At 43.6% G+C, this 15,287-nt stretch overlaps 1 protein-coding gene and 1 long non-coding RNA gene across 3 annotated transcripts in view; one reads left to right on the plus strand and one right to left on the minus strand.

Moving 5' to 3' along the window:
- The window catches only part of PIK3AP1 (phosphoinositide-3-kinase adaptor protein 1), a 117,870-nt gene that overhangs the window by 59,315 nt on the left and 43,268 nt on the right, over positions 1-15,287 (minus strand). The window lies entirely within an intron of this gene.
- On the plus strand, positions 5-13,823 carry LOC122202326. 2 transcript variants are annotated; one of them, XR_006194594.1, is made up of 3 exons: positions 5-592; positions 5,317-5,465; positions 12,563-12,755. It is a non-coding gene; the product is annotated as an uncharacterized LOC122202326 (long non-coding RNA). The 2 variants fall into 2 exon arrangements; XR_006194593.1 differs by lacking the exon at positions 5-592 and adding an exon at positions 13,171-13,823 and having other exon boundaries at positions 5,198-5,465; positions 12,563-12,694.

Consider the following 15,287-nt stretch of genomic DNA (forward strand, 5'->3'; position numbering starts at 1 on the left):
GGAACAAAGGACACCGCTGAATGGGAACACAAGGAAGGAGAACTATTGGGCACGTTCCACCCCCCGAAAGCCCCGAACGTTACCAAATAGGAAATGGCTCTGAACGTCAAATAAATACAAGCTGAAGGGAGTGACTCAGGAAATCATGAAAGAGGACCTAATGAGGAAAAGCCAATGACCTGGTAGGCCACAAGGGTAGGGTGACAGCAAGAGGAAGACTGCTGAGAAGAAGGCCAAAAAGTCTGAGACAGGCTGCTGCCCAAGGCTGGCAAGTCTAGTCTCAACCGGTGGGCTTCTGGAAGCTTTGCCTCCAGACTTCCTGCACTGCTGGCTTTAGTGGCTGTGAGGAAAGGAGAACCCTTCTCCTCAGGTGGGGTCAAGCATCAGCTGTCCATTTAAAGGCCATCTTTTGAACATCAAGTAAAAACTGTGCTGTCCAGGAAGCCACTATTCCTCAGGGTTACGACGAGCCGATGTGCCCACTCTGGAGTAACAGTGACAAGCATTCATTTTCAACAAATCTCCGGTCAGTGTAACCGGGTTCCAGATAGGTGCCACAGCCAACACCTCTACTGTGCACAGGCTCAGGCAGGTGAGGAGGGGTGTCCTGGTGTGTGGGGCATGGCACAGAGTGAGATGATGCTGAGATGGTGTAAGTGGAACCTACCAGAGCTCTAAGGCAGGGGCTCTTAACCAGAATCCATCAATTGATAGGCTGTGTGCAAGATTTTTATTCGGGGGGGGGGGGGGGGGCGGCGTGCACGCACATGCGTGCGCACAGGCCTATACTCTCTGGAGATAGTCCAAAGCTTCTGTAAGATCCCAAAGAAGGACAAAATGGTTAAGAATGGTTAAGAGGAGAAGGAAGGCTCATCCAGCCCCTTTCTTGGGCCATCTCTTCTTCACTCCTAAATCACTTACAGAGCAGCCGAACATGTCAGGCACTGAGAGGACATGAAGATGAATAAGATATCGATCCTGCCTGTGGAGAACCCACAGTCTAAAAGGGCAGGTACAGTGAGAGGTAAGGGTTATCTTGGCTGATTCCTGCAGGCTGACCTCCCAGGGAAGGAGGTGGCCTCCCGCAGAGCTCACGGCAATCAGTCCTAGTAGAATGCTGGGCTGGTACATCAGGCCACTAATACGTCCCACAGAAAGCTCTACCCACGGGCTTGCATGCTAGACCTCAGGTCATACAGGGGAAGAGGCTGTGCTCCCACGACCGCGAAGGCTGAGATGGGGGAGCTGGGTTAGGGGACTAGGCACCATCACGTCCTACTGCTGCTAACTGTGGGGCAACGACCTCCAGGACCCGCTCAGGCTGGGCAAAGGGCTGAGGTTTCCCAGATAGGCAGCTTAAAAACCCCACAGCCTTGGCCAGTGGTCTCATCCTAGAGCCTGACATCTGTGCTGACAGATGTCTATGCATGGCCCCAGACTGTGACAGTGAGGCAGATTCCTGCTGCTCTTCCCCTCTCTGTGATTTCTCTCAAAACTCACTATTCCACAAGGTCTGCCGGAGGCGGCCAGATCTCTGACCTTGCTTGCACAACAGGAATCGAAGCAGAATTTAGTGCTGACAGACGAGGCAAAGGACTCTGGGTGTTTTAAGCGGGGTGGGGGGGTGATACTATTTTTCACTAGCCATCAGAGCTAACGATCTTCTGTATCTCTTCTGTCCTTGCCAATCCTACTGACTCCCTTCTCAGTGCTAATTATCCTCCTCCAAGGCTAACTGAAGTAATGTCCCTGCCTCCCTGCTCTCCAAGACCCATTAACTGAGGCTGCCATTTTCTCCACTGGATCTGCCCTTCCTGATAGCCTTCTGTCCTTGATCGGCTACTTCTAGAACAGCCAGGACCCATTCCCATGAACGGAGTTGTACATGCCACCCAAGCAACTCTCAGCCACCAAGGGACCTTGTGAAGGAAAGAGCCGAAAAGATCAGTGATGATTAATATTCTTCTTCTGAGTAATTATATAATATCACCTCAAGCTTCAATATTTTATTATTAGATGCCTGAACTATCCCATTTTTTTTTTCATTTCTGAGGTTCTTCTTGGAAAAGAAAATAACCTCATTGAGTTAAAACACTCAATCAGCTACTTTATTTTTATTATTATTATTATTATTTTAATATATATTTATTTTTGAGAGAGAAGGAGAGTGCAAGCAGGGGAGGGGCAGAGAGAGAGGGAGACACAGGATAGAAAGCAGGCTCCAGGCTTTGAGCTGTCAGCACAGAGCTGGATGCGGGACTCAAACCCAAAAACCTGGAGATCGTGACCTGAGCCGAAGTCGAAGACTTAATGGACTGAGCTACCCAGGCACCCCTCCAATCAGTTACTTTAAACTGCAAGAAGCTCCCCAGAATTGCTCCAGAATTGTTTAGATGCTACCCTGAGCGGCCGAGTCCCAAGCACCAACTTTTGCCAATTACAATACAGGTACAAGCTCCTTGGGACAGAACCATTGTACAGTCTACCAGTGCTTCAAGAAAGAAGAACATGTCATTTCTCCCAAATTACTGATCTATTATTAGTCAGCTAGCCAAAGAGTCAGAGCTCTAGTAAATAATATTAAGGAAAGAGCAGAGAAAATACAAATATGCCAATGAGAAAGACAGGATAATAAAAGATATGGAGAATTTTAGAAACACACTGATGTGAATTCCATGCTAAGAATTTTTTAGATTTCAGTACAATTTTTATAGAAAAATATTAATTGCCAAAATGGTCTTAAAATAAGAAGAAAATCTGACTAAATCAATAATCATAGATTATATATGTTTTATGTCTCTTACTAAAGTTTAAGAAACAATAAAGTGTATTCCTATTTTAGATTACATTTATAAAAAAAATTAAAAAGCAATTAAATTCAATGGATAACCCAAAAATCAAGCTTCATTCTCATAAAAACTTAATATGTGATAAAGAAAGCATTAAAAATCAGTATAAAGAAAATGGTTGGTGAGAAGAATGACTCAGGAAATGGTGCTGGGAAAATTTAGCTATTTTGGGGCAGGGATGGGAAAACAGAGGGACTATTGCGATGCTTTCTAATTCTCACATACCTCCAAATAAAGTTTATATGGATTATAGACTGAAGTGAACAATAAAACAGATTTTTAGAATTAAAAAGATGAAAATATGGGTGAAAATTTAACATTGGCTCGAGAAAAGACTTATTAATCTTAAACAACAAAAGAAATACAATCCAAACAAGCAATAGGGTTGGTATGAATTTAAAACTTCAGTAAAAAACATTTTAAAAACCTAAAATCTAAATCATATTGTTTTGGTGGCATTAGTCATAATAGTGAAATTGGAAACAACCCAATTGTCCCTCAGCTGATGAATGGATAGACAAAACATGGTATATTATTCAGTCATAAAAAGGAATAAAATATTGACATTGAAAACATACTGAGTGAAAGAAGCCAGTCACAAAAGACCACATATTTTTTTATTCCAAATATATGATATGTCTACAATAGGCAAATCTATAGAAACAAAAAGTAGATTAGTGGTTGCCTAGGGCTGGGGCTTGGTGGGGGCTAGGGAGTTGGGGGAGCATAGCTAAGGGGTATGTAGTTTCTTTTTTGAGGTAATGAACATATTCTAGAATGAATTGTGGTGATAGCTGCAAAAGTCTGTGAATATACCAAAAAAAGCCTCGCTGAATTTTACACTTTAAATGGGTAACTTGTATATTATATGAATTACGTCTCAATAGAGTGTTACCAAAAAATCCAGCGGCAAATCACAAACTGGTTTAAAATTAGAAATAAACAAGCAAAGGGGATAATTTCCTTAAGATATGAAGAGATCACAGAAATGTCTTTTAAAATACCCAATAAGTAGATAATTCACCAAGGAAAAAAATACAAATTAACTCCCCATCTAAAAAGAAATAAACCATCATTCATTATCACTAATGATCATGAAAATAAAATAAAAATAACATTTTACATTTACTGCTATTTTACCTTTTCGAGTTAGGAAACTTTTGAAGGTGAGGTAATATACTCACTCTCATTTGATGCTGAGGGAAGTATAAACTGGTAAGACCTTTCTGGCAAGGCATGTGTTCATATGCCGAGAAAGAGAAAGGTTTTGGTTTTGGTTTGGTTTGGTTTGGTGTTTTGTTTTGTTTTGCGAGAGAGAGAGAGAGAGAGAGAGACAGAGAGAGAGAGAGCATGAGCAGGAGAGGGATACAGAAAGAGAATCCCAAGCAGGTTCCAGACTCAGCGCAGAGTCCAACACAGAGCTCGATCTCACAACCAGATCATGACCTGAGCCAAAATCAAGAATCAGACAGACTCTCAATTGACTGAGCCACCCAGGCGCCCCTGAAAGAGAAAGTCTTTAAAGTGTTCATACCTTTGGCCGCATAATTCTACTGTAAGTCTCTCTTAAGGGGGAAAATAAATGTTCAAAATGTAGAGAAAGACAATGAACAAAGATGTCTGCTAAATCACTCTTCGTATCCATGAAAAGTGGAAAACAACCTAACTGATGAAAGAACATTTAAAAATATCATTTTAAAAGAGTTTTAAGTATGGGGCGCCTGGGTGGCTCAGTCGGTTGGGCGTCCAACTTCAGCTCAGGTCACGATCTCGCGGTCCGTGAGTTCGAGCCCCGCGTCGGGCTCTGGGCTGACGGCTCAGAGCCTGGAGCCTGCTTCCGATTCTGTGTCTCCCTCTCTCTCTGCCCCTCCCCCGTTCATGCTCTGTCTCTGTCTCAAAAAAATAAATAAATAAATAAATAAATAAACGTTAAAAAAAAAAGTTTTAAGTAGAAGCTTATGATATTATGTTAAGCAAAAAAGCAGGATATAGAATCATATATCTTATAGTGTTGGGTATCAACTATATAAAGAAAAACGCATTTAAAAGGTCAGAAAAAAATCTGTCCTTGGATTGTGCATGGCCCCTCTTCCCTCCCTCCCTCTTTTCCTCCTTCCTTCCTACCTCCCAACCTTCCATGTGTTTTCCTATTTTATACAATGAGAAAGCACTTGGATAATGGGGGTTGGGGTACAGAGAAAAGCAGTAACTGACTCCGTTGGCTAATCGTGTCACTAGCTTGGCATAAATGAGATTGACCCTAACAGTGCGGCACTTGGCAGATATTCCCCAGCATTCAGATGGGGCATATAAACAATTCCTTCCAGTAGGTCTATTCATTTAGTCACCTGAAATGAATTCACTCCCAGCAGCTAATTCACTTCAGGAAGTCAGGCAGGATGCCATTCATTCTGCCGGCTGATTCTGGAGCCGCTGATTGACAACACTATCGCTTGCATTTCTTCAGCCACATCTGCCTCTTCCACAGCGTACTACAGACTGGGCCAGACCAACCACTTCAGCAAATCCAAAGTTTCCTTTGAAGGAAATGCCAACCCAGACATAAGCACCCCTGAAACCCACCTGACAGAGTGACATGGCACCAAGCTTTGCCACGTAAGTATGCAGATCCCTTGTGACCCCTCCCCACCTTGAAGATAATACCACCTTTTTTTCTAACGTTTATTCATTTTGGAGAGACAGAGAGAGACAGAGCATGAGTAGGGGAGGGGCAGAGAGAGGGAGACACAGGATCTGAGAGCCTGATGAGGAGCTCGAACCCATGAGCTGTGAGATTATCACCTGAGCCGAAGCCGGATGCTTAAACCAACTGCGCCACCCAGGTGCCCTCATAATACCACCTTTGCTGTCCTGAGACTCAAATAATAAATGTTTGAGTGAAGGCATTCCGAAAACCCCAAGGACCCCCCACAATGTAAAGTACTATTAAGACACCAATAGTATCCTCACTGCTTTAAAATTGAACAATATTTTCTCAGCTTTTATGAGGTCCACAGGAACTCTGGAGAAATCATAGAAAAAAAGACTTCCTTTGTACATCTGCCCCCCCCCCTCCCACACACACACAAAGTCTTATCTATAAAGGATCCATGTGGCAAATACTCCTAGGATTCAGTGGCAGGAAAAGTCTGTCTCTTCAGAGAACTTGCCTGTTTTCTCTTACTAGACCACAAGAACAGGCTAACATGGTGCATTTCACTTTTTGCCCTTACTTCCAGACAGTTCGGTCATCATTTTAGTTCTTAACTGCTGTTAACACTCTCACCCAGGTCCTTGGTCATGCCTATTTGTCTTTAATATTGTGTTTAATTTTGGAGGCTGCTCCAAATTCTTTGGGGATCTAGGGAGGATGTGAATCAATGTTTCTCAAACTGGTATCTGCCAGAAGTCCTCCCCTATAGTCCTTACGAGAATCTGTGCTTGGGCTTTAAATTTAGATGATAATGCCTTTAAAGTAAAAGGCAAACACGTTCCAAGTTATCTAGATGACCATGTTATAACTGGGTCTTGCCATAGGATTGTGGTGTCTATGTGTGTGTGGAGGCGGTGGGTTGCAATCATTTTGCAGCTAGATTGTGCTATTCTGAATGTCAGAGGCTAATGAGCAAAGAGGAGAGGGGGCAGGGCAATGTGCAGAGGAGGCATTTGTGCCACATGAACACCAGAGGGTTTCCCTGTACACTACTTCATATAGAGAAATGCAGTGGGAGATCCAAGTCCCAAAATAACACAGGGGAGCTGCAGCAACCCCCTCAATGGAATCAGTGAGCACCACAGCCTCGTGCCATGTTCATGATGCTTCCTCAATAAACCAGCATCGTCTGATGAAATAAATATAGTCAGTATGCCTTTTATTTGTTTCATACCTATATTTGTATCTTGCCCATGTTCTGCTTTCAGAGTTGGGAAAGAATACTAAGCGTAAGAATACTGAGCCTAAGCGTAAAGAATATGTTAATACATAGTTAAACAACATCAGAATAATGGGTTTTTTTCCCTCTGTGAAGGAGTCTATACATTATTTGGGTCTATAAACACCATGAGTTTTAGGGGCACCTGGGTGGCTCGGTCGGTTAAGCATCACATTTTTGATTTCAGCTCAGGTCATGATTTCACAGTCATGAGATCAAGCCCTGCCTTGGGCTCCTCATTGGGCCTGGAGCCTGCTTAGGATTCTCTCTCTCTCCCTTGCTCTCAGCCCCTCCCCCACTCACACATGCTCACACATTCTCTTTCTCTCCAAATAAATAAACATTTTTTCAAGCTATGAATTTTAAATGAAATGCATATATGTATTCACCTGTACCCCCACTGCACCACGTGGAGCCACTCATACTAGGTCAGAGGATTGATTGGTGACAGACTCCTTCCTACTAATAATAACAATAAAAGTTACCATTCATTGAATACTGTGGTGACTGCTTAACAGTCTTAATCTCATTTAATACTTACAACAACACTAGGAGATAGGAATCAAGACCCTATTCTCATTTTATAGATGGAAACATGTGCCTGAAGGACTCAAGTAAGCAAGCAAGTGGGAATTCACCCCCAGGGGTCTGTGTCTGGCCTCGTGTTTGGATGGGTCCAAGGCAGGAAGCAGCTGTCACCTGCTATTCCTGGTGTGGGGTTGTGGCTGCAACTCACGAGACACAATGTGGGCTTTTGCTCACCAATGCCTGGTGATGCTGTCTTGTTCTGAGCCATGCTGCCTTGGGTTAGGTGTGCTGTGACCTGCAACCGGGACCAATAGGCACATCCTGAGAATGGGGTTGAAGTCAAGAGACACTGAACATCAATGGAACCAGCCAGGATCCTGCAAGTTCAAGGGGCCTCTGATGCAAGGCTGCACTCTCTTACTTCCCAATTCAGTTTTCAGACCATTAAGTTTGCTGTCTTTTTCCTGCACATTGTCTGGCACTCAGTCAGGACTACGGCATTTTGATAGTCTGCAGGAGGGCCAGAGAATGATGTTTGCTGATCTTGGAGAGTTTCTTCAGAATACACAAGCTAACTTTTCTTTGTAAGGTAATGCTAAACTTTGGGAAAACTATAAACAAGGATCATTCTTAAAAATAATCGCATTTGGGGGCACCTGGGTGGCTCAGCCAGTTAAGTGTCCAACTCTTGATCTCAGCTCAGGTCATGATCTCACTGTTCATGAGTTTGAGCCCCACATCAGCCTCTGCGCGGATGGCGTGAACAAAGCCTGCTTGGGATTCTGTCTCACCTTCTCTCTGTCCCTCCCCCACTTGTGCTTTCTCTATCTCCCTCTTAAAATGAATAAACTTAAAAAAAAATACACATTTGTTGAGCATTTACTATACGCCAGGAACCAGGCAAGACCCTTAACATATAAGATTCCATTTTATCACAACTAAGAGATTGATATGACTCTGCCCATTTCACAGATGTGAAAACTAGGGCACGGAAATTTAAGCAAGTTGTCCAAATCATTCAAGTGCTTGCTGTGTGAAAATTTAACCCCCAAATCCATGCTCTTGTGCACTTTTACAGTGTTTTCCACACTGTGACCCACAGAACCTGGTGTACAGGAGATGATTCCAAAGTGAACAGCAAATATTCAGTGACACTGAACCACATGGTAGAAAGCAATCCCCTTTCAATTCTTTCAATCCCACTATATCAAGAAGACCTGGTATGATAAGAGGATGCCTTTAATAGCTCTTTCACATGCTTTTCTTTTTCTCCCTTGGTACAATGGTGAGAACAAGGCCTTAACCCCACAGACTTCTGTAGGCTCAAGTATCCAGTAAAACTTAATACCATTGTTTGATTTTTATTGTCTTTATTTTTAAAGTTACCTTTTTCAACATTAAAAGATTCTGGTTTTTCAATTATAGTGGCAAAGTTTCATTTTTTTTTTTTTTAATCGATAGAGAGAGGGAACAAGTGAGCGAGGGCAGAGAAAGAGAGGGAGAGAGAGAGAGGATCCCACAAAGGGCACAGAGAGAGAGGAAGAGAGAAAGAGAAAGAAGCTTGGCTCACCCAATGTGGGACTAGAACTCACATAATGACATAATGACCTGAGCTGAAGTCAGGTGCTTAACTGACTAAGCCACCAAGGCGCCCCAAAATTTCCTTTTAAAATAAATTTACATAGCGGCACCTGGGAGGCTCAGTCGGTTAGGGGTCTGGCTCTTGGTTTTGGCTGGGGTCATGGTCTCGAGGTTCATGGGTTTGAGCTCTGCAACAGGCTCTGTGCTGACAGTGCAGAGCCTGCTTGAAATTCTCTCCCTCTCTCTCTGCCCCTCCCCTCCTCATGTTCTCTTTCTTTCTTTCTCTCTCTAAATAAAAACTAAACTAAGAACACCCTTTTTAAATAAGATAAGTTTACTTAAAAAACATGAAATGACTCAAAGACAATATTGGGATTTTTTTTTTTGTTTTTAAGTAGGCTCCATGCCCAGTATGTGGCTTGAACTCATGACCCTGAGATCGAGTCACATGCCCTACCAATTGAATTGGCCAGACACCCACAAAATAGTGTTAATAGTACAATGGAAATAGATAGCGGTTGAACATTGTGAATGTCATTAACGTCGCTGAATTGTATATTTAAAATTGGTTAAAATGGCAAATATATATCATATTTTGCCACATTTAAAAAATTGATAATGTAATATACCCAAACCAAAAAACCCACTGAATTTTACCCTTTAAATGGGTGAACTGCATGGCATATGAATTATATCTCAAGAAAACTGTTGAAAAAGATAAATCAAAAGCCATGTTGATAATTCTCACGTGACTGAAGTTTGAAGAAAGGTGAATTATGCTGTACTGCTCCCGTTTTGTTAAGCTAAATTCATCAGTAATTTTTAAAATGAGGAAGAGAGGAAGAAGACCTGAAGTATGAACATACTGAATCCAAGTTTTGGATGAGAAGGAAAAAGAAAGTGAACAAAGAAAGAAATGAAGGTGATACATTTCAGCAGAGAATGAAAAGCTTTCTACCAATATAGCCCCAAATGGCATGAAACAGAAATGATCATTAGGGCGACTCCAATTGTGGTCACCGGGGAATGTGTGTCCCTGGGCTAGAATGAAATAGGAGAGGATCGTCAGTTATGTCCAAGATTTCCAGTGCAGCTGTTAAAAGAAAAGAGTGAAGAAACTCAAAGATTTCTTGGAAGGATGCAGACATGAATAGCCACGAAACCCAGGTAGCGGGGTCCGGGAATGAAAGCGGCCATATTCTCTCTGCATTTGCATCCTGGGTCAGGGATGCAAATTTAACCATCACACAGGTGAGGTAGGAATATAGAGAGTTGCCTGAAGTCTGGAGAAACTTCCAGTGGCTTTTCTAATGTCAGGATGACATTTCTCAACTATTATGATTTTCACCCGTCCTACCTAAGCTACAATGTTGAAACCATAAAACGACTATGCCTGAAAGCCTGACATAAAGCTTTCCGAAGCCTGAGCTTCCAGATGACCTAGCAAGCACCTACTGAACATGTCAGACATGGGTCCCATTGGGGACTATACAATGTGTCCTCCACAGTCTTGGCCTTCAGCTTACAGCTGAACTGGGAAGAGGAAGCTCCATGGGAAAAACATGACAGAACTATGGAATCCCTTACCAGCAAGCAGCAGCCTGTGTGGTGAGACCATAACCACAACAACATGAAGTAAGTTACATTTTAAGTGTTTAAAATGTGCTGGTGCAGGAAAAATAGAACAGAAGTTTCAGAAGTTGAGAAAACCTTCCCGAGGGATGAAGAAGGCAGGTTAACTTTCTTTAATTGATTCAAATAGTAGCTGGATGCTGAGATGACCCTTTGGTGAAGAAGGTACATTTTCCATTTAAATTAATAAAATAATTCATAATTCTTTCCTTTATTCCTTCCACATATAGTCATTGCCTATCAATGAATAATAAATATTCAAAGCATATCTTAGGACCCCCAAGAAATGCAGGGGTGAGAACATTTCTGTCTTCCCTGGCAGTGGGGGGATCACACAGGCAAAAAACACAGGACAGCTGCTCTCAACCTCCAGAGACAAATGAGAACAGGAATAACTTAAAAATAAATAAATAAATAAATAAATAAATAAATAAATAAATAAATAAATACATAAATACATAAATACATAAATACATAAATACATAAACCTCATGAGGGAAAAGCAGGAATTTATCAATAAGACACAGTTTATGGCCACTAGAGGATCAAAGCAGAAAGGACATCCCCAAAGAAATGACAGGTATGGAGTTGAAAGACACAGAGAATGCGGACATGGGGGTAGGGGGGTCAGGGCGACTTTCCTGGCAGAGGTAAAGGCACGATTAAGGACACAAAGGCTTCACAGCAAATGATGCGTTTGAGCTACAGGAAGCACTGTGGGGGTACCTTCTATATGGGGTAAGAGGGGAAAGGGAATGAGAGGGCCCTGAATGCCATTTCAGGGACTTTGGTTGTGTATCAAAGACCTGTCAGCAACACTACTCAGGAGAAAAGGCCATTCTGTAAAATATAGATTGAAAATATAGTTTCATTTTTCTAAAAGTGGACGAACTTTGCTTGTTTTTCAAAATAATTCCAGACACACAAGCAGAGTATGTCAGCTCTTTTGTAAATCTTGGTCGGAATCAAGAAGGGGAGTGGCTGACCACCCAACACACAAACAGTGTGGAGCAAACAGTGCCTCCAAATAAATAAGAAAACACAAACTGGAGGCTAACAAACTGTTGCCAAGCCAACATCCTGCTCTATCGCTTTCTCGAACGAATGAGATGCTATAATTAACCTGATGTCTGAGAATATACCACAAGCATGGTTCACAAAATGCTTACAAAAATGATTCTCAAGTAGACTAAACATTTCTCCTACCATGTATTTTGTTTCTACGCTATGAGCTTAGAAAATTAGGGTTATGGTTATTATGTCCTTAGAAAACGCAGAGGGAGACCTGAGGCCTAGCCTCGTCCCCAGGTTCCAAATGTGTGCATCCAAATAAAGGAGGCTTTGCTCCCTGCAAGAGCATGTGGATTCTGGGGCGAGGTGAGAGGCTTGTAATGGCGGGACTCAGGTTCTGGGTTTCTGTAACCCCCCGCTTCCTGGCAAACATCAAGAGGGCTTATTCATTTTAGTCATCACCCATGGGTCTTTCTCCCCACTTGTTCACCCACCTTGGTTAGTGGGTACTGAATTTCCTCTCCGATGAACCCCTTTCTCTTAAAAAGCTCCCAACCCAGTAACAAGTATACCCAAGCTACAGGTCACCAACCCCCCGACAGAGTCACATACAGTCATCAGTCTGAATGGCGGTAGGAGGAGTCGGAGGAATGCCTTACCCACCACATATCTTACTGGCATTAAAGTCGGGTGGGGGGAGGTGACGATTGTTTAGAGATTATTTAGAGTTAGAATGAGTTCATTAAAGTGATATCAATCGTTGGCCATGTCGCCTTCATCATCTCATCCTCGTGATGTTAAAAAGGGAAGGCAGGGAGTCCCGCGGGCATATCCCCAACTCAGACTTTCAATAAACTCATGGTGGCCACTCTGCCTCCCTGGAAACAAGGAGAAAGCAATAGAAAGGAGGAGCAAGAATGAGTCCACTCCTCCCATAAACCCAGGCTGACTTCCTGAGGTGGTCGGTGTTGCTGACTTTCCCAACACAGGCCAGCTCACCTGTCGCATTCAACCCGCTTTGCCATCCAGATGTTCTGTGCCAGCCGCAGATTCCTGAGGTGGCCCAGGTTCATTACACGCCGGTGGATATGCAGCGCAAGGTAGAGGGTTCTGATCAGGACTCTACTGTACATCAATGCCAGTCTTCTCCAGCTCACATAGGTAAGGAGTCCTTGTTCCTTCCTTCACCAGGTTAATTCCCCTGGCCCCCCTTCAAGTTCAGGATAAGGGTGCTGGACGGGAGAAGAGGAGACCTCAGGACTCTCAGATCTCTATCCAGCCCCCACCCAGTGACTCTAAATGAACTGGTCAAAGTGTTAGTTTTGTTTTGCTTTAAAGCGAAAGATGACGGCTCTTTCCTTCCCCTCCCCAACACACCCTACCTGCTCTTCAGCTTGAATAAAAATAGCCCCACAGATGAGGCTGCCATGACAACCAAAGTGAGCTTGACAGCCTCTCCTGCCCCCCAGCCTTGCTGGGCCTCTCCAGCCCTCTCCCAAGTTCAACCTGCAGGAAACCCCCCTGAGTACCAGACCCAAACTGCTCCGCCCTCATCCAAGAAGCCAAGGGTTATTTGGAGTTCTCGCACCACCCAGTGCCTCAGAAGTTTTCAATTTGTTCTCATTTGTTCCTTTCAGTGTCCTCAGCTACCTGTGCCAGACACGACTGTCTCCACCTTGCAGATGGAAAACGGAGGGCACAAGGACATGAAATGACTCGCCCTAGGTCATCAGCAGTGGGTTTAATGGTAGAACCAGATTTAGAACTCAAGGTTCCCGTTTCCTAACCAGTTCTCAGTCTGAAGGAACAATTGATCTCACGAAAGATGACCCCAGGAGAGGAATAATTCCTCCGGGGTGAGCTTCTCCCTGGCCACAGACAGAAGTCCCTCAACCAGTCTCTGAGATAAATCTGGGAAGGGTTGCAGAAACCCACCTCTACCCTGGATCCAGCATCTCTGGGGATGCTCCAAGCACAGCTTTCATGGGCCAAGTTTATCAAAATCCTTAAGAAGCGTCAACCATACCTGCATTCCAAAATCCACCCCTGGGGAGAAGGCTCTCCACCAGGAGGGCTCTCAGGGCTGGAGGCCTGTAAGCCCCTGTTTCATCCTTCAGGAAACCCCAGTGTTGCTAACAAAGCAGGAGGTACCACAGCCCCCATGAAGGCTTCCTCTTTCTTCACCTCTTTCCGATACTTATAAATGTGCTTCCTCTCTCTATGTAAATTTCGTTCAAATGGCAGGACATACGCTTGTAATGAGGCCATTAATAACTACTCTTTAAACAGCCTCTTCTGAGTTTCCTGGTTCAGAAATCAATTCTAATCTAAACAGACATTGATGTCTAGATTTACTGGTGTGAGGACAGACAAATGGGCTTTGTCTGGCGCAGGCCACAAAAATACAGTTTATTTTCACCCGGCCAAGAACTGGGAGACCAAAGGAAAAAAAATTTTTTTTAATGTTTATTTCTTTTTGAGACAGAGTGTGAGCTGGGGAAGGGGCAGAGAGAGAGAGGGAAACACAGAATCCAAAACAGAATCCAGGCCCTGAGCTGTGAGCACAGAGCCCGACACAGGGCTAGAACTCAAGAACCATGAGATCATGACCTGAGCCGAAGTCAGACATTTAACCAACTGAGCCAGCCAGGAACCCCAGGCAACTTTTGCTAATAGAAATGAGTTTAGGAAATTGTGAAGAAAACTCCTTTTCTTTTTTCTACCATTCCACTGTCACACTTGCAGGAAAGGCTGAGGTGAGGTTTACTTGCCCCCACTGTGGCTGACAGTGTCCTAACCAGCTAAAACTGGGAAACTGGACTGGTCATTTTCACTTTCCGTTTTTAGGAAGGGTAACTTTCTCTCCCTCCTCACCCCGAAACGCTGCATCTGAACTCACAGTAGGGTCAAGCTGAGGGGGACGCATGCTTCTCAGCGATCAGCTTTACAAAAACTACACGGGGAGCCTGGGTGGCTCAGTCGGCTAAGCATCCGACTCTTGGTTTTGGCTCAGGTGTTGATCTCGTGGTTCATGAGTTCAAGCCCTGCATCGGGCTCTGCAGTAGAGGTGCACAGCCTGCTTGGGATTTCTCTCTCTCTCCCTCTTTTTCCGCCCCTCCCTCCCTCCCTCTCTCTCTCTAAACAAAATTTAAAAAATTAAAAAAAAAAAAATACAAAACAACAAATGGGCCAAAATAGAAACTCAGCCCAGGGGCTGCTGTTTGCCCCGCACCTTAGTAATTAAAACCTGTGCTACAAAAGGCATGGCTCTATAGATATTATATACTATTTTCTAGTAACATAAATGCAGCTGCTGGTGGGGTTCTGGAAGAGTGTAGTCAGCAAAACTGCAGGGGCCTACATTCAAGTCCCACTGCTCATTGCTATCATTGACTGGGTAATCATGACTTTTCTAAGCTTCAATTCCCTCTCCTTTAAAATGAAAATATTTATACCTGCCTGGCCTGGGCACAGGCTTATTGGGATTGACAAACACAGAAGCCCTTAGAAAACTGAAAGTCCTAGACAAAGGTAAGTATTTGTTACTTTTGTTACTACTCATTTACCGAATGAAAGTTCCTACAAAACAAGTCTCCATGTAGAAATGAGTAGGAGTGTTACCTCTGCATCTGTCCAGAGCCAGACAATCAGATGTGACCCAGGAAGTGAGTGTTAGGTGGCCCAGGGATACTCCAGGTAGCCAAGGAGACAGGAAACAACAGAGACTCAGCTACTCCCAGGCACGGGCAGCAAG

Source organism: Panthera leo, chromosome D2, assembly GCF_018350215.1.
Source record: "Panthera leo isolate Ple1 chromosome D2, P.leo_Ple1_pat1.1, whole genome shotgun sequence".
Classification (NCBI taxonomy): Eukaryota; Metazoa; Chordata; class Mammalia; order Carnivora; family Felidae; genus Panthera; species Panthera leo.